The sequence below is a fragment of the Papaver somniferum genome, chromosome 8, assembly GCF_003573695.1.
Source record: "Papaver somniferum cultivar HN1 chromosome 8, ASM357369v1, whole genome shotgun sequence".
NCBI classification, from domain to species: domain Eukaryota; kingdom Viridiplantae; phylum Streptophyta; class Magnoliopsida; order Ranunculales; family Papaveraceae; genus Papaver; species Papaver somniferum.
Genome location: NC_039365.1, coordinates 125530501 through 125551617, shown reverse-complemented (window position 1 = coordinate 125551617; position 21117 = coordinate 125530501).

Below are 21117 nucleotides of genomic sequence, written 5' to 3'. Positions count from 1 at the left end.
AGAACTAACCAATAATTTGCTGCAGCTATGTTCATCGGGGCATATACCTAGAGATCCAGAGCCAAGAGAAATATTCAAAATAAGATACGTACCGGGGTCGGTATGAATGGCACGAGAACCTGATGCACGATTATTTTCTTCCCGACCGTGTGTTTTCTGATGAAAATTTCCAAGGCCGATTCCGCATACCCCGACATTTGGTGTTAAAGATTATTGGTGAGCTTTGTCCGGTAGAACCTCAATTTAATTATCATTATGATGCACTAAATATTAGAGGTCATAGCTATGAACAAAAGATTACTTCGTCCTTAAAGATTATAGGATATGGAAGACCTCCAGATTTTAATGATGAGTACCTTCATATAGGCAAAACAAACGCATACAAGTATATTTCGTTGCTTTTCGAAGCAACAACTAATCATTTTGGTCCAACCTATTTATGAAAACCAACTAAGGAGGATGTTAGATAAATATTAAAAAAAAATCAGGAAAGGGGATTTCCAGGAATGCTGGGTAGTCTTGACTGCATGCATTGGGTATGGACCGGATGCTCTACCTATTGGGTGGGTCAGTATAAGGGTCACTACGCAAAACCAACGGTTATCCTTGAGGCTGCTTCTTCTTATGATTGTTGGGTATGGCACGCTTTTTCATTCTCCCGGGATCTCAGAACGATATCAATGTTTTACACAAATCGCATTTGTTCGAGGATTTAAAGTATGGAATTAGTCCTCAGGTAAATTTCGCTATCAACGGGAATCACTACACCCATGGTTATTATCTTGCAGATGGAATTTATCCAAAATGGTCAACTTTAGTTTAATGTTACCGTCAACCACCTATTTGTGAAATGAGTCGTTCATACTCGTATTTCAACAGTAGACAAATGGAACTGAGAAAGGATGTGGAACGGGCTTTTGGAATTCTGAAGCGGAAGTTCGCATCATTTGTGGGCCTTATCGTGGTTTAAGTGCTCGTGAAATGCATATGACTAGTCATATTGAGAACAAAACTCTGTATAACAGGTTAAGGGAAGATCTAAAAGCAAATATGTGGGATGAGTTTTGAAGAGATGGAGTGCGAATTGAGTAGTGTTGTCAAGTTTAGTTGTTAAGTTTAATTGTTTGTTTCATAGTTTTATTTTGAGGTTGTTTAAGTTTAGTTGTTTGTTTCATAGTTTTATTTTGAGGTTGTTTAAGTTTAATTTTTTGTTTCATAGTTTTGTTTTGAAGTTGTTTAAAGTTTAATATTTTTTTTTATGGTTTTTCATTAGAAGTAGCGGTCCAGACTCAATCGTTAGCGGTCTAATGCGTGTTGTTAACGCAATAAATTAATAAAAATATCTTTCACTAATTAACTGGTAATATAGCGATAGTAAGAGAACGTTCCCACAGAGAGCTGTGTAATTGATAGGTTATTTGTATCAGTAAGATAAAGTAAATAACAAAGGGGGATTGTTCGTAAGATAAATATAAAGACGATAATAAATAAAATAGATGATCAAGGAATCCTTCGCCGTTACCGAGCGTTAACAGGAATATAATACTTATCTATCTTTTGTTAGAACCAGTCATCACCAACCGTAGAATAGCAAGTACGCTTAGCTATCCCCAAAACTCCCTGTATCACTGGATAACATGTACGCTTAGTCATCAAATTCTATCCAACTGATCCGCCTTGTGGTACACTTACGAGGTGTAACTCGATCAAATGCTTTAGGGTTTGTGAATTTAGGTTTGATTCCAGCAGATAAACTCAGTATGCTCAGTTCACTTACTGGTATTGTTTCCACACACAGTTGCTTTACGGAATCCCTCTACAAGATCTCATGTTCTCTACCTGTGTAGGAGATGCACGACAATTACAGATTTCTCAACTCTCTACCAGCAATAGAATTATCAATAGACTAATCTAGTTCCGCACCCAAACCAATCTAAGAATCAATCATCAACCCAAGATAAAGTGAAAACAGACGATGATGATACAAACTTCAAATAGATTTGTATTACTAATAAAGCTTCATGTTTAGAACATTGAATTCATCCTTAATCAACAAAGGATTTAGCTACTCATATTACAAAGAAGATGAATAATGATATGAGATCTTTTATCTTATTTGGAAGACCTTGTTAGAGCATTGCTCGGTCGAACTCGCATGAATTGTTATCTCAAGCATGTTTGTCAATATTAGTGATCAAAACTATATGTCTTGATTTCTATTTTACTCACGACTAAGTCTCGGTCAAGGATAGTCAAGTGTAGTTGAAGCTCCGGACTCCATGGCGATCATCTTACGAAAACGAAGAACTACTCGAGGAACCGGTGGAACTTCATCCGACTAAAAGGTATGTGGAGACTTGAACTTATCTATCACTCAAAAGTCTATTCTATCTCCCACTCTTGAGACAAAGTCGTATAAGTATGATAGTTTTCATACATACACATTTGTTATTTCGAGCCGAGTTTACTCGCCTATATTTTTCTCGAAATATGTGTTGGTAAGCTTTCGCTTTAACCATTTTCATATTTACCCATGACGAAAATCATGATGACGTTTCAATCTTGAAAATAGCCTTGATGACAATAGCCGTGAATAACGATTGTTATAACATTATAGAAGAATGTTTCAATGATTGAAATGTAGAGTTGAGATTACCATCTATGGATATAAGCATATATAGTGTGTTCGCACATTAGTGTATAAATCCATGTGCCGGAAGCCAAGCGCGTACATATGTGTGCATGCGGTATTGGTGAAGGAGGCAGGTTGAGTATGCATACCCGTACGCGTACCCACAGAAGTTTTCATACCAAAAATTTCTACTAGAGTTTGTAAGTTTGCAATCTAGTAAACCAGTCACCTTAGGTACGCGTACTCATGGAAGTTTTCGAACCGAAAATTTCTGTTGAGTTTGTAAACTCAAATCCGGTAGCTAAGGTACGCATACCCGTACGCGTACTCAAGCTGGTGATATCTCAAATCGGTAGTTCATGAACTTAAAACAATAAATTATAAGGAATGAAATCTTTGCAAACCGTGGCTATATTGTTCATGAATTGATTCAAGTGGATCAAACCGATTTTGTTTCAATTGTGTCCATGAATAAAGACCTAAGCAATTGAACAACTCTTCAACTAGTTCTTATGAGTCATTTGAACTAGTTATGAGAAAGATGAATATGGTCAATACGAAAGTGCTCATATGGATAACCATTGGTTAAAAATTTGTGAACCAACTAAGTGTACACGTTTAGGTACGGTTACTCAAACCTAAATGAATGCATTTCATATGTGTGTGTGACAAGCTAAGTTTCGATCTAACGGTTGAAATATATTAGCTTGATTGAATCAGTTTTTTCATTTAGCGGTGAATATTGAATGCTTTGTTGCCAAGGTAACTTAGATTGCAAACCCTGATTTGAAAACTATATAAAGGAGACATATAGCATCTGGAAAAACTAATCCCCACACCTTCTGTGTGATACTAGTTGGTTTGCTAGAGTCGATTCTCCTTTAACCTTAGGTTTATTCTCGAGACCCTGTAGGTTAACGACTGAAAGACTTCATAGGGATTGTGAAGGAAGACGAAACTACTTTTCTTGTAGTTGAGCGATCTGATCTTGCCATTTTCTATCATACGAGTTCAATTGAATAATTGGCCTTAGATTATATCTCCGATAGGGCAAGATAAAAAGAAATCACAAACATCTTCGTCTCATCGCTTGTGATTCCACAATCTCTAGTTTCGCTACCATACGATTTAGATTATTGTGAGGTGATTGATAATACTAGGTTGTTATTCGGGAATATAAGTCCAGTTTATCAATTAGTTCTTCTGCACCTTGATTTATCAAAATATGGAATAAAAACTCTTACATATTTCTGTGGGAGACAGATTTATTCAATTTTATAGACTTTTCTGTGTGAGACAGATTTGTTTATCAAGTCTTCGAATTTGGTTCGCAACAACTCTTAGTTGTGGGTGAGATCAGCTAAGGGAATCAAGTGTGTAGTATCCTGATGGGATCAGAGACGTAAGGAGTGCAACTGTACCTTGAATTAGTGTGAGATTGATTAGGGTTCAACCACAGTCCAGACCGAAGTTAGTTTATAGTAGGCTAGTGTCTGTAGCGGATTAATACAGTGTGGTGTTCAATCTGGACTAGGTCTCGAGGTTTTTCTGCATTTGCGGTTTCCTCATTAACAAAACTTCTGGTGTCTGTGTTATTTCTATTTCGCATTATATTTTGTTATATAATTGAAATATAACAGGTTGTGCGTTGTATCGATCAATTGTGAAATCCAACTATTTGTATCCAAAATTAATTCTAGGCACTAAACACGATGATTTGATGATGATTAAATAAATTAGGGTTATGAAACAAATTGAAGAAAAATAAAGAGACACAAGAATTTAACGTGGTTCGGCAAGTTGTGCCTACATCCACGGTGGAACCCCGTAAGGGAGAAATTGTATTGATATGAGGATTACAATAATTTGGCTAGCTAACCCATAATTACATGTCCTTGAGTTGGATTTTTAGCCTCTATTTATAGGCAAAAAACCCTAATCTAGTTCCATAATAACCCTAGATTTGTAGTTATCCAAGGTAACCACCTGGATTTGTACTTATCCTTTAATATTTGTATACATCCTTGAAGATCCATGTATATCTTGAAAGATTCTTGTATATCTTCACATGAGTTGAGTTTATCTTGAAATATCCTTATATATCTTCATAAGATTTGTATTTATCTTGGAAGATCCTTGTCTATCTTCACAAGATTTATGTCTATCTCAAAAGACTTCCAAAAATAAGTCTTTTGAGCTTCTATAATAAGCTAGATTGGGCCTCTATATTAAGCCATGTGGGTTTCCGCAATAAACCTACTGGTTTCCACAATAAACCGTATTGGGCTTCCATAACAAGCCTTGTGGGTTTCCATAATAAACCCAACGGTTTCCATAATAAACCGTATTTGGGATTTCATAATAAGCCTTGTGGTTTTCCATAATAAACCGTATTTGGGCTTCCATAATAAGCCTTGTGGGTTTCCATAATAAACCCGCCGGCTTCCATAATAAATCGTATTTGGGCTTCCATAATAAGCCTTGTGGGTTTCCATAATAAACCGTATTTGGGATTTCATAATAAGCCTTGTGGGTTTCCATAATAAACCCACCGGTTTCCATAATAAACCGTATTTGGGCTTCCATAATAAGCCATGTGCGATACGCACGTACACTATTTGAATAGGGTACAAACATCACCCCCTCTTAATTCTCAACTTGTTGAAGAATTAAGAAGAGTATAATCCCGACTGTCCGTCGCAGTGTGCCTACGATGACCCCGTTACTTTTACGATCATCTTGCCGCGAATTTAGAGTTGCTAACTTTTCGGAGTGCGCCCTGGTTTATGTCAACATTTTTAAGTATAACAATTATACTTTAAAATTTCCATGCACCCTCATACTGCAGGTACCTAGCACACTGGTAACACGCTCAATAATGTACTAAAAAATGTCTTATATAAATTTACGCACGTACCGGCATGTGAGGCTTGACGTATAGATGTGCTCTCCGTTAGCACTTCCTTGTTTTGACCTGGAGTTAGTGACCAGCCACTTTGTTGTTTCTATTTCATAGAATAGCATTCTATTTATCTGTTTTCCATTTGTTCCAATTCAGGTACCACCAATAGTTATCCATGCACGTTAATTGCCCAGCTACTTCGGTCTTGATTTGGCACATTTTTCTTTATCTCTTTGGTAAGATATTGCCATAACTCACTCGAATGCAGGATGTTCTCGTAAATTTTTAGGCACAGTGATTTCCTACATGCTCTCATACTGGCGTAGAATTTTCTGACTCAAACCTCTTGTGTCTGCGAATAACGAATGTCTGACAATCTCCAGTGTACAGGTTGACCGGCTATAGCTTTTTTTCATATATTTCCTTTTGCTTCCTCTTTTATTGAAATATTTTACTCTTATTCTTGAAGGACTTCTGTCAAAACACTTTGTCTTTGTTTTTCTCTTTTCTAGAAAAACATTGCAACTATTTCCTTGACAAGAAAAACACTTCGTTTTTGTTTTTCTCCTTAATAGGAAAACAATGCAAGTATTTCTTTAATAAATACATGCGAAGGTGCCCTAAATTGTAACTATAAACTTGATTTGTAATGTACCAATCGGTAAGGACTTACCTCCCCGGGCGTTCGTTCCGTCAACCTTAGTCGCCCCCATTACTTGCCATGATACTGAAAAAGATGTCTTCTATTGTTCGACTTCTTTAAACAATTTGCTTTTGATTGCATGCTTGGGGTCACTTTAGACGCCCCCAATATCTGTAAAAAATATTCTCAAATAGAAAAGACGCCCCCATGTGAAGCAGGAACTAGATCTATTATATCTATTCCTCACTTGCTAGACGGACTTATGATCAAGTATCTTTTCCGTTTCCATCTTATTTCTGGTTCCATCATGATTTTTCCTTTTGGAGTCGCCCTCAAGTGTGAGTAGAGACATTACAAAGACGCTCCAACTGTAATAACCTTCAATAAAATGTGCTCACGTGCTAGACGAGACTTTTTGCCACGTGGTGGACTTGTGATGCTCGAGAGCTAGTCGAGTCTTGAAAGGAATGTATTGTGTGCTTGCGGCTGGGGCAATGCTTTTTGCTCGCAACGTAACAAGGCTGAAGCGCTCGCTGCTCGGGCAGGCTGGCTGTTTCTTGTGTTGAGTACGAGTCTTTGGACCAATATCGGGCATTGGGCTCGTGGTTGAGACGAGACTTTATGCTTGACAAGGTGCAAGTCTTTCATACTCGCGTGCAAGGCGAGATTTTATGCTTGCGATAAGAGCAAGACTTATGCGCTCACGTGCAAGGTGAGGATTTAGGTGCTTGCGATTTAATTCAAGGCTAAATATTGAAGGGTCTAGGCAATCCTCATCTCACACTCGATCATGTTGCTAATCACGAACCTCGAAATTGATTATGTCGCTATCCACGAACCTCGAACTCGATCATGTTGTTGGCCCAAGTGCACATAAAAGTTTCTCGAACACTGAAACTTTTGCTTCCATATTGTAGTGAATCCAAAGATGATTCTAACGAGCCAAAAACTACTCAATTCGGACTTAAAACGAAGAAGTTATTGACGAAACAAGATTTTAACGAAGCGCGCGTGTTGTTGCATACGTGGTAGTGCTGACTGGATAGAAACTAACGTGGCACTGCTGACTAGGATGGCGGCACTGACATGGCAGATGCTGACTGGAATCTTGCTGACGTGGCACCCAAACGGCGCTGACATGGCAACACGTGTAAACATCCGTCGGGGAAAATGCTGACGTGGAAGTTTGACTGGGGCGTCTTGCTGACATGGCACCCACACGGTGCTGACGTGGAAACACCTATAAACGTCTGTTGGAAAAGTTTACTGACGTAGCAGTTGACTGGGACATCTTGCTAACGTGGCAAGATGATGTCACGGCGTTGCTGCTGACGTGGCTCCAATCCTTGTTGATGTGGCACAAGTAATGGCGCTGACGTGTCAAGCGCTGAGTGGATCCTGACGCTGATGTGGCAACTGGTCTGACCCAAACGTCTGAACCGTTTTGGACCAGATATGAACCGGTTTCTGATTTGTGTTTGGTTACCAACACGCATGGGTTTCTGATTAGTTAGAAGTATTGAACCGACTTGGTACATCGAAAGCTTGATGTGATGCTGGACATCATATAGATGCGAACTTCTTAATCAAACGGATCCGATTCGCCGAATTTTGAGTTGTACGAGAGGCTGAACAGATCGTACGGATACGATCTGGTAATCTGACTGATCCTGTTCGTTGGATCTGAAGCTGTATGAGAGGTTGGACCTCTGTGTGTGTACAGAAAGAAGCTTTTTGCAACATATATATTTGTTACGCTTTCTGCTGCTGCTTCCGCAACAGTTTCTTCAACAGTTTGCAACGTTTATGCTTCTTTTGCAACGCTTTCGTATAAACCCTAATTGTTTTCTTTTTTTGCTCGTTTAGCATGGAATCTCGTGCATGATTTTTCCGGGACTTCTCTCAACAGTAAAACACGATTGTTTTCACGAATCCCCTTAGCCAGTGACAATGTTTGTACCCAAAATTAATTCTAGGCACTAAACACGGTGATTTGATGATGATTAAATAAATTATGATTATGAAACAAATTGAACAAAAATAGACACAAGAATTTAACGTGGTTCGGAAAGTTGTGCCTACATCCACGGTGGAACCCCGTAGGAGATAAATCGTATTGATATGAGGATGACAATAATTTGGATAGCTAACCCATAATTCCATGTCCTTGAGTTGGATTTTTAGCCTCTATTTATAGGCAAAAAACCCTAATCTAGTTCCATAATAACCCTAGATTTGTAGTTATCCAAGGTAACCACCTGGATTGGTACTTATCCTTTAATATTTGTATACATCCTTGAAGATCCATGTATATCTTGAAAGATTCTTGTATATCTTCACATGATTTGAGTTTATCTTGAAAGATCCTTTATATCTTCATAAGATTTGTATTTATCTTGGAAGATCCTTGTCTATCTTCACAAGATTTGTGTCTATCTCAAAAGACTTCCAAAAATAAGCCTTTTGAGCTTCTATAATAAGCTAGACTGAGCCTTTATATTAAGCCATGTGGGTTTCCGCAATAAACCCACCAGTTTCCACAATAAACCGTATTGGGCTTCCATAACAAGCCTTGTGGGTTTCCATAATAAACCCACCGGTTTCCATAATAAACCGTATTTGGGCTTCCATAATAATCCTTGTGGGTTTCCATAATAAACCGTATTTGGGCTTCCATAATAAGCCTTTTGGGTTTCCATAATAAACCCACCGGTTTCCATAATAAGCCGTATTTGGGATTCCATAACAAGCCTTGTGGGTTTCCATAATAAACCCACCGGTTTCCACAATAAACCGTATTTGGGCTTCCACAATAAGCCATGTGCGATACACAGATACACTATTTGAATAGGGTACAAACACCAACCGTTGGTTGTTGATTGGAAATTGATTGATCCTTGGATATTGGTCTTTGGTACCATCCAAGTTTTTATCCTTGTATTTGATAAAGACTCGCAGATTTCTATTTGCTTGAGTAAATATCAAATCAAGAGATTGAGATATTAACTTCTCGATATACTTTTCTCTAGATTGAGTCTGTCTGTCTAGTTGATTCTCTAGAAAGTATATTGGAGTTGGTCCATATAGATTGCTAATCAAAATATTGGGTGAGGTTGTTGTACCCCCGCATTTTCAATTGGTATCAGAGCAGGCAAACACGTTTAAGACCTTAAAAGTCTGTGTTTGTAGCAATCTAATTCTGTGGACAAAGTAGTATCTCATATCTACGCGTAGTCTGTGTCTTCCCATGCTTTTGATTATATCAAGTGTCTTGGTTTTTCCTCAAAGGATAACTCCTTAGCTGATTCTTCCGAGTCCAGAGAAAGGAACAAGACAATTGACAAGATGTCAGAAGTAGAAAGGAATATCACCAGAACCAAAGAAAATCCAACACAGATGATTGATTTACACGATCATTCTCAACTCTTGGATGAATTTGAGAAGTCTCTTAGTCGAGAACGTGAACTCTACAAAATCATTAAATCCTTCTCTAACAATATTAAGAGACTCACTCAAGAAAATATGCTACAACAAGAAAAGATTAGCATCCTTGAGAATATTGTTAAAGAGGGATCAATTAGAGAACAACGTTTGATTGAGACACACTTCTCTGATTTGAAAAACCTTCGTGTTGAAACAGAGAATATTGCTGCATACCTTCACCTAACCCAAAAACTGTATGTCTCCTTGATGAAGGGAAACACTGTAATGAGAAATTCTCTTGTGTCACATGCTGAGTTACCTGACATAAAGAAATACTCATCAAAGGAAGTGATGTGATTTGTAGATAGTGGTAAAAGTGGTTCGATTCTCAGACTTGTGAAGGATATTAATTAGACTTAAATTCTAATACTAAAATAGAAAACTCACTAAAAATTATAGCAAACTCAATCAAAGATGATATCAATACTAAAAGAAACACTGAGGCTAAGATTCCACTATTTTCTAAATTCAAAGTGATTAAATCAATACTTATATTTGTGCAACTTTCTTGTTTAATTTGATTCTAAAATATTGCAACAAGTAGATTTTCAAAATTAATAATTGTAAATACCAAGTATGAAGCATCAAAAGTCTTAAAACTAAGCATACTCCATCAAAATAGATCATAATCACTCAAATAAAAATCATATTCAATAATAGTTCAAGGCAAATAATCATATAATTATTGCAAATAAAAAGATAAAATAGAATATACCACTTTTTGTTGGAAAAATAGCTTCCTCTATCGCCTCAGCAATGGGGTTTAGCTCCTCATATTAATCATGATCTCAAAATATGTGTTTGTTGCTCAAAAGATGATTAAAAGAGTGAAAAGTAATAACACAGACTGTTTGCAACAATGTATTGGTGTTGCAAAACAGCTGTTACAATGGAACTGTTACAGAAAAACTGTTGCTTTGTCGCTGATTTTAAGACCCTGGAATAAGACTTCCCTGAACAACTTAATGTTCTTCAGCTGTTAAACAACGACACTTTTCTGCGACTGTCTACCGAGCGTCAACGTTCTTCGCGTTCTTCTTCTTCAGCAGCAGCACCAGAAACAGAGTTTGGTAAAGCTCTGATTTCTTCTTCTCTGGCTCTCCTTAGGTTCCCAAACTCTCGACACCTCTTCTATATGACCCAAGACATCTATTTATATCAAAAATACCGATTAAATCTCTCCCAAATCTTCCAAAATCTCTTTCCTTCTCTTCACGGCCAAGTTACGACAATTTCTTGTTTTAGGATTTCTACGCGTTTCTGAGCTTTCCTTTTTATTCTAAACTCTTCATTAGATAGATACAAATCTTTGGGAAGGTTTACAGCGCTTTAATCTCTCTAAAATTCCCTAAAACAGGTCACACACGTGACTTTCCATATTTTCTTGTTGTGAGAAAAATCCGTCGATTGAGCCCATTCTAATCGATTTAAACACCCATATCAGATTCCTAGACCCATAAGGAGTATATCCTATGAAAATCGGAGGTTTAATCGACCTCAAACTCCTTCAAATCACGATTGCCAAAACTGCTCTTTAACTGCACTTTTTCCCCGCCAAAAACCTGATTTTTGAATGTTGAAGATGGTTGCCCCTTATCCAGAGTAGGGGTGCGATTAGCAACTGCCTGGAAATGTGATGCTCCTTAGTAATTAGGTTACCCCTTATCGAAAGTGAGAGTCCGAATAGCAAATGTCCTCAGGGAGCTTTCCGATAACTTTTCGAGCCAATTTTTTTCAAAAATGTTTATTGGCCAAAAATACTTACAAATAAATAAAACACCATAATAAGTGCAAAAATGAGCCCTAACAACATATAGAATCGAGACAAATCGGACACAAAAATGTGTCTATCAAATACCCCCAAACCTATTATTTGCTAGTCCTCGAGCAAAAATAAAATAGAAATAAAATCCTAACTCACTGTCGCAGGCATCGTCGATTGCATTTAGCGTATGCAATAAGCCTTTAAACACCTAGGTGTCCCTAGTGGCGGAGTGTTGTCTCCGGAGGGCTTACCAGAGGTATACCCACAAAACCTTTTTACTCCAGACCCTGGCTATCTACACAGAACCTTGGAAGGCACTAAAGAATCTCCTGGTTGGCATACTTATTGACTACAGGAGGAAGTACCCTGATGCGAAATTCCAATTGTTGTACACGAGTTTGCACTCAAGCATACTAAAATTCATATGAAGTGACAGAGCTCTACTCAGATAGTCGCACTATGAACATCAATATACGGAGTCAAAACTAATCACATGGATAGATCAAGAAGATGGATATAGAAAAACATAGATGGTTTTGATGTTTACTAGGTGAACGGTGTTTCTCATATCTGTCTGAAGGCCTCCGCAAAAATGAACATATCCTAATGGATTGAGATACTAGTCTGACTAATATCAACACACTGACATATACAAGGGAACCAGTGATTGACAATCCTAACTCTAGGTCAACACAACTGGCATATACAAGGGTTCCAGTGCTCGACTTTATTGAATTTATTCGAGTTGGTCCGATGGTATGGTCTCTTTTTTTTTTAGTTTAAAAACAAAACAAAATAAAAACAGAAGTTAAAAGGACTCAACGAGATATGGTGAAACTATCATGTTATTTCTAACACCTGAGCTCCGTGCTTTTATGAATAGACTCTTTAGATGTTTCCATCTAGTCAGATTGGTTCCTCAACTCCTACAACCAAAATGCTTCCATCCACTTAGATTGGTTAGTTCCATCCTTAATAGGGATAAATTTCTAGGCTCTGGAGTTTATTTAATGCAACAAAAAGTTCTACCCCACCCCCAAACTTAAATCTAACATTGTCCTCAATGTTTCTAATCAAATAACAATACCAAAAATATAAGTAACAAGAGGAAATAGTAAAGAGAGAAGTCGAAAAGATAGTACCTGGGTGAAGTGTAACCAAAAACCTACAAAAATATTATACAACATACAAAATCACCTCGATGGTCAATCAAGGTAAACAGGGTCCTCCAGAGGGACCTCCTCAACATCACCTGTAGGAAAAGGCTCTAAAAAGGGCTTCAATCGCTGACCGTTAACCTTCGAAGAACTACTACCATCTGGTGTCTCAATCTCAACAGCGCCATAAGGAAAAACAGTACGGACCACAAAAGGACCGGTCCACCGAGAGCGCAACTTCCCGGGGAATAGATGCAAACGAGTATCATACAGAAGAAATTTTTGACCTGGAGAAAATGACTTTCGTAAAATATTCCTATCATGCACAAGTTTCATTTTGTTCTAATACTCCTTAGCACTATCGTATGCATCTCTACGAATCTCCTCCGACTCATTGAGCCGGAGCTTTCTTTGAGCTCCTGCCTTGTCAAGTGAAAAGTTTAAGTTCTTAATAGCCCAATAGGCTCGATGCTCTAACTCAACAGGCAGGTAACATGGCTTTCCAAACAATAAACGATAAGGTGACATTCCAATGGGTGTCTTAAACGCAGTACGGTAAGCCCATAAGGGATCAGTAATCCTCGACGACCAGTCTTTCCTATTTGGATTAACTGTTTTCTCTAGAATACGTTTAATTTCCCTATTGGAAACCTCTACCTGAGCACTAGTCTGAGGGTGATATGGGGTTGCTAATTTATGATTAATACCGTATTGTTTCATTAAAAGAGAAAACGGTCTATTACAAAAGTGTGAACCTCCATCACTAATTATAGCTCACGGCGTACCAAAACGTGTAAGTATATTCTCTTTCAAAAACTGGACTACGAACCTGTGGTCATTCGTTCTGCACGGAACCGCCTCAACCCACTTAGACACATAGTCTACAGCGACAAGTATGTAAAGATAACCAAACGAAATAGGAAATGGACCCATAAAATCAATTCCCCACACATCAAAGACCTCAATCACTAAAATAGGGTTCAAAGTCATCATACGGGAAATGGTTCCTAACTTCTGGCAACGCTCACAAGAAACACAATGACTATGGGAATCTTTAAACAACGAAGGCCAGTAAAATCCACACTGCAAAATCTTAGCAGCAGTCTTCTTAGCACTAAAATGACCCCCACATGCATGTTCATGGCAAAAGGAGATAATACTAGACTGGTCACTCTCAGCTACACATCTCCTAATAATCTGGTCCGGACAATACTTAAACAGATAAGGATCGTCCCAAAAGAAATGCTTAACCTCGGTTAAAAACCTAGAACGATCTTGCTTATCCTAATGTTGAGGGGTTCGACCAGTAACAAGATAATTCACTATATTTGCATACCAAGGTGATTGGGAAACAGAGAACAATTGTTCATCAGGAAAGCTATCCCTTATAGGAAGGGAATCACTAGGGGAACTAACAACTAGCCTAGACAAGTGATCTGCTACTACATTTTCTGCACCCTTTTTGTCTCTAATGTCTGGGGAAAATTCCTGTAACAATAGGATCCATCTAATCAATCTAGGTTTGGTATCCTTCTAAGATAAAAGGTATTTTAAAGCAGCATGATCTGTATAGATTATGATCTTAGAACCTAATAGGTAGGACCTAAACTTATCCAAGGCAAACACGATGGCTAAAAGTTCCTTCTCGGTAGTTGTGTAGTTCATTTGGGCATCATTCAGAGTCTTGCTAGCATAATAAATCACATGAAGTAATTTGTTTTCTCGTTGTCCTAAAACGACGCCTATAGCACAATCTGAAGAATCACACATAATCTCAAAGGGTATGTTCCAGTTAGGTGCCTGGACTATCGGGGCAGTAGTGAGTAAAGTTTTAAGCTTCTCAAAAGCCTCTAAGAACCGTTCTACCATATCAGAAAATATGCTCATCATACAACGCTGAAAAGTTGCAGGGGCATTACATAGCCCGAAATGCATGCGTCTATACGCAAAGGTACCAAAGGGACAGGTAAAAGTGGTTTTCTCTTGGTCTTCTGGGGCAATAACGATCTGATTATAACCGGAGTAGCCATCTAAGAAGCAATAGTGACTATGTCCAGCTATTCGCTCTAGCATTTGGTCAATAAAAGGAAGGGGAAAGTGATCTTTCCTTGTAACCTTGTTCAATTTTCTATAGTCAATACACACACGCCATCCCGTGGTCACTCGGGTTGGAATTAATTCATTATTATCATTCTGGACTACAGGATACCTGATTTCTTGGGGACAACCTGAACAGGGCTGACCCACTTACTGTCTGAAATTGGGTAAATAATACCCGCATATGACAACTTAAGCACCTCTTTTTGAACTACCTCTTTCATGTTAGGGTTCAGTCGACGTTGCATCTCCCTAGAAGGTTTCGAGTCTTCCTCTAAATGAATCTGATGCATACACACAGTAGGACTTATACCCTTAATGTCTGCTATAGTCCACCCTAAAGCTTCCTTATTGTCTTGAAGTACATTCACTAGCCTACTTTCTTGATCACTATCCAAATTGGAAGCTACAATCACAGGTAAAATCTCAGATGGGCCTAAAAACACATACTTTAGAGTATCGGGTAGCGGTTTAAGGTCCAACTTTGGGGGTTCTTCTAAAGAAGGAATTAGGGTAGTCTCAGAAACTGGTAACAGTTCGAACCTAGCTTTCCATCTATCAGTGTCTAACACAATAGTAGAATCTAATAGAGCATTCACCTGTTCAATAGTGTTATCGTCGTCAAAATCTAAACCAAAATGGGATAGACAACTTTCTAATGGGTCTTCAGACAAGATGTTTGGTAATGACTCCTGAACTAAGGCTTCTATCATGTTCACCTCCTCAACACATGTGTCATCTAGCTCATGAGGTTGCTTACTGACATTAAAAATGTTCATCTCCATAGTCATATTTCCAAAAGATAAACTCATCACACCATTTCGACAGTTAATGATCGCATTAGACCTAGCTAAAAATGGGCGACCTAAAATCACAAGTATCTGGTTCTCTGGGTCATGGACAGGTTGGGTATCTAGGACCACGAAATCCACTGGATAAATAAACTTGTCGACCTCAATAAGAACATCCTCGATAACACCTCGAGGGATTTTAACAGACCTATCAGCTAACTGCAGTGTCATATGAGTAGGTTTCATTTCACCAAGTCCTAGCTGTAAGTATACATGGAATGACAGTAAGTTCACACGGGCTCCTAAGTCAAGTAAAGCTTTTTCTACCCGGAAGTTACCTATTGTGCAAGCAATGGTAGGAGAACCTGGTTCTTTGTACTTTAGAGTTGTGGTGTTCTAAATGATTGAACTTATGTGACTATCTAAAAAGGATTTCTTATGGACGCTAAGTTTTCGCTTTAGCATACACATATCCTTAAGGAACTTGGCATAAGCAGGAATTTTCCTAATTGCATCTAATAAGGGAAGGTTTATGGTAACTTGCTTAAAAACCTCCACTATGTCATTAAAGTTCGATTCCTTCTTTGTTGGTACTAATAGCTGAGGAAATGGGGCTCTAGGCCTAAAATCAGACCTTTCAGGAACCGAATTCACATCATCAGAAACTTTATCAGTCTCTTAAGCTACTAGTCCTGAGAGGTGAGATCTTGAGGGGTGAACTACAGTATGTTCACTATCGGGCATGGTTACCTTATTGTCTACAACTCTACCACTTCTAAGGGTTCTAACAACATTCAATTGATTTGATGGTTTTGCACCTAATTCATGAACTCCTCTAGGGTTGGGTTGTGTTTGACTAGGAAACTTACCTTTTTCTCTCAAAGAATCACTTATCAGACCAACCTGGGTTTTTAACTCGGAAATAGCCTGACTATTTTCTTGTCCTATCCTGTTACTAGCTTGTAGACTTTGTTCTATGGATAACTGGAATTTTGCAGTTTGCTGAGTTAACAAGGCGAGAGATTCCTCTAAACTTAGGATTTTCTTATCTGACTGATTCTGAAACTGAGCTAGTCCTGAGGGATTCTTATTATATCCAAAACCTGGGGAGCATTAGAATTACTAAACTGACCTTGACATTGGCCCTTAGACCACGAAAGGTTCGGATGGTTTCTCCAACCAGGATTATAGGTTTCTGAATATGGGTCAATCTTTTGACGGTTATCAAATATAGTGTTATTATAAAGAGCATTGGCCTGCTCTTCAATATTATGGCCTTCCCAAAAAGGCTCCACTCTACCACTAGTCTGGCCCACTTCTAAGGCTTCTAACCTTTTTTCTATAGCAGCAATTTTGGCATCTGATTCATAGCCTCCTTCTACCCTATTAACGTTTTCTCTACTTAAAAGAATTGTTTTCTGAGGTGCCCTACTATTTTCCCATTGTTGGGTTTTTTCGGCGATTTCATTAAAAAATTCCATCGCCGCATCAACAGTTTGGTTTTCAAATCCACCAGTGCATAGATACTCAACCATGGTCGTTGTGGAATAATCTAAACCCTCATAAAGGATCTGAACTAGCCTAACCTTTTCTAAACCATGATGAGGACACTGGGATAATAAATCATTGAACCTTTCCAAATACCTATATAGAGATTCTCCCTCTTGTTGTGAAAATGTGCATATTTGCGTCCTAATAGACGATGTTTTGTGCCTAGGGAAAAACTTATTAAAAAAGGAAGATGTAAGTTGTTCATATGTCTCAATTGACTCGGAGTCCAAACTATACAGCCACGACTTGGCCTTATCTTTCAGGGAAAATGGGAATAACCTAAGTTTCAAAGCATCATCATCTAAGCCTCTAATTCTTAGAGTACTACAAATTTCCTCAAAATCCCTAACATGGTAATAAGGGTTTTCATTTTCTTTCCCTAAAAAGATTGGGAGCATCTGTAAGGTCCCAGGTTTCAGTTCATAGGGTGCCTCCGTTTCAGCTAACTTAATACATGAAGGACGGGTAGTCCTAGTTGGATTCAACAAAGCTTTCAAAGTTGCCATTTCTGGCGCTATCGGAGCAACAAGGATTCTCTCCTCAGTCAAAGAACGTTCAAAACAGACTCTTCAAAAGCCGGACTTTCTAGATTAAGGTAATCGAGACGCTTCGAACTACTAGGTTTCTCTTTAACAAATCTACCTAGTGCGTCTCTTTTACGTTCAGGCATACAATAGAATTTTCTAAATTGGAGGGTAAGCAAACACAGATCAAGGCCGACTCAACCAAATCAAACATATTGATTTCTAGCAAACAAAAAGCATGATGGCTCCACTTAGATTGTTTCTAGACCAGCTTCTAATCCTTCGAACGGGAATTCATTACAATTTAAGCAAACCCCTCAGGAATCAATCCGAGTTAACGTAAGTTGAATAGAGGCGAGGGAAGCTCGGTGGAGCTTTGATACCCAAGGCCTCACCGGTATTACAAGGCGGCGTAGTCACGCATTCAACTTACAGAAACCGTCATGAACTTCGAAGTATGCTTAAAATAGTAACCAATATTTTTCGAATGACTTTCCTGTTAACCTCGTTACCCTGTCGGTCTCGTTCTAGTCAAAATTTTAGGCTTAGGTTCGCGTAGGTTACGTGTTCCTAAAGCGGGAAAGAAGAGAACGGTGATGAAATCCGAACCCTTATCTTGTATGGCCAGGCCTTGCTCTTTAGTAGAAAAATAAATGTCCGTATTCAATCCTCAACATATATGCATACGAAGGAGTCCAGTAACTCGCTGACAGGGGATTCGCGAGTGTTTAGAATCTTACCTTCCGTTCCAGACGGAGATGAATCGGTTGTAGTCGACTCGGGCCACTGACTCCGATGTCTAGTGTACGAACCCAAGGTGCAGAGACAATATCGTAATTGTCCTCCTTCTCTGCAAACAATTTATATTTAAAGTACCCTTCCGTAGGGTAATAAAAAAAAATGTCCCAAAGTCCAAAAGTCCAAAAAAATAAAGAAAATTAACAAAAATAATAAACCCTAATACAGTTTTTTTTAAAAAAAATAAAATAAACAAACCCTAAACTAAAATTGTCTTCTTTTATGTTCTTTTTGCTTTAATCTTTAGCTCCAAGTCTTTATGAAATCACCAAACTCCTTGGCTCAATTTTCTTTATGATCCAGAACCTGTAGACACAAGATAAAACCCTAAAAGCAAGTCCGCGTCGGCGGCGCCAAAAATTGATGTGATTTGTAGATAGTGGTAAAAGTGGTTCGATTCTCAGACTTGTGAAGGATATTAATTAGACTTAAATTCTAATACTAAAATAGAAAACTCACTAAAAATTATAGCAAACTCAATCAAAGATGATATCAATACTAAAAGAAACACTGAGGCTAAGATTCCACTATTTTCCAAATTCAAAGTGAAAATCAATACTTATATTTGTGCAATTTTCTTGTTTAATTTGATTCTAAAATATTGCAACAAGTAGATTTTCAAAAGTAATAATTGTAAATACCAAGTATGAAGCATCAAAAGTCTTAAAACTAAGCATACTCCATCAAAATAGATCACAATCACTCAAATAAAAATCATATTCAATAATAGTTCAAGGAAAATAATCATATAATTATTGCAAATAAAAAGATAAAATAGAATACACCACTTTTTGTTAGAAAAATAGCTTCCTCTATCGCCTCAGCAATGGGGTTTAGCTCCTCATATTAATCATGATCTCAAAATATGTGTTTGTTGCTCAAAAGATGATTAAAAGAGTGAAAAGTAACAACACAAAATGTTTGCAACAGTGTATTGGTGTTGCAAAACAGCTGTTACAATGGAACTGTTGCTTTGTCGCTGATTTTAAGACCCTAGAATAAGACTACCCTGAATAGCTTAATGTTCTTCAGCTGTTAAACAACGACACTTTTCTGCGTCTGTCTACCGAGCGTCAATGTTCTTCGCGTTCTTCTTCTTCAGCAGCAGCAGAAACAGAGTTTGGTAAAGCTCTGATTTTTTCTTCTCTGGCTCTCCTTAGGTTCCCAAACTCTCGACACCTCTTATATATGACCCAAGACATCTATTTATATCAAAAATACCGATTAAATCTCTCCCAAATCTTCCAAAACCTCTTTCCTTCTCTTCACGGCCAAGTTGCGACAATTTCTTGTTTTAGGATTTCTACGCGTTTCTGAGATTTCCTTTTTATTCTAAACTCTTCCTTAGATAGATACAAATCTTTGGGAAGGTTTACAGCGCTTTAATCTCTCTAAAATTCCCTAAAACAGGTCACACACGTGACTTTCCATATTTTCTTGTTGTGAGAAAAATCCGTCGATTGAGCCCTTCTAATTGATTTAAACACCCATATCAGATTCCTAGACCCATAAGGAGTCTATCCTATGAAAATCAGAGATTTAATCGACCTCAAACTCCTTCAAATCACGATTACCAAAACTGCTCTTTAACTGCACTTTTTTCCCGCAAAAAACCTGATTTTTGAATGTTGAAGATGGTTGCCCCTTATCCAGAGTAGGGGTGCGATTAGCAACTGCCTGGAAATGGGATGCCCCTTAGTAATTAGGTTACTCCTTATCCAAAGTGAGAGTCCGAATAGCAAATGTCCTCCGGGTGCTTTCCGACAACTTTTCGAGCCAATTTTTTTCAAAAATGTTTATTGGCCAAAAATACCTACAAATAAATAAAACACCATAATAAGTACAAAAATGAGCCCTAACAACATATAGAATCGAGACAAATCGGACACAAAAATGTGTCTATCAGGAAGTCCCTGCAAAATACAAACGACAAACTTCCAAACGGGACATGGGTTTGACGCAGTTACCTGTTAACAATTCTCTTCCAGAAACTTGTTCCTTCAGCGGGAAAGAGAATCACTATGCTATCCATTGTTTTTCTAGGAGGAAACAAATCTCTAAACTTCATAATTTTCTTCTCTCTACTGTCAATAGAGTAAATAGTCAGTCGACTACTGCAGTGAATCGCATCCCCACAGAAAACCATAAACCTTATAAAAATGATCTCTTTTATAGAAATCATCACAGGGTACAAGTGCATTCTAATGGTATAAATTGTGTTGCTAATTAACACATTCCCTGTGTTTATAAGAATGATTCTAATAAATCTAAATCTAGAAAATGGATCCCTCGTTATCCTGATCCTCTTGAACCAATCGCAAGAGGTCCTAGATTTAGTCCTCAGAGAAAGACATTTGACGGATATGCTAAACGAACTGTGTCTTACTCTTCTGGGATGAGTGTGAATCGAAGAAACAGGGATAAACAAAGACAATGTTCATTTAATGAGCTGAAGGCTCATACTTGTGTAAATTAATCACAAGGTTCAAATCTCACCTACAAAAATCCTAGTTGTGTGAGAATTGAATAGATATACTTTTGGCAAAGTGTCTCTGATTATCTAGATAATTTCTTATCTTTCTTAGATAGGTGGTCAGTCAAACACTTTTACATGAGTATTTCTGTTATGCATGTTCTTTCGTTACCTTTTTCCATTCTTGCTTTGGACCCTAGAGCTAAGATACATGGGTACTGTGCAGACTATCTTCACAATTAACCTTTTTTTTTTGTTAGTAAGTTGTGGACTCTCTTTCCTATGGGTTTACGCACGGTCT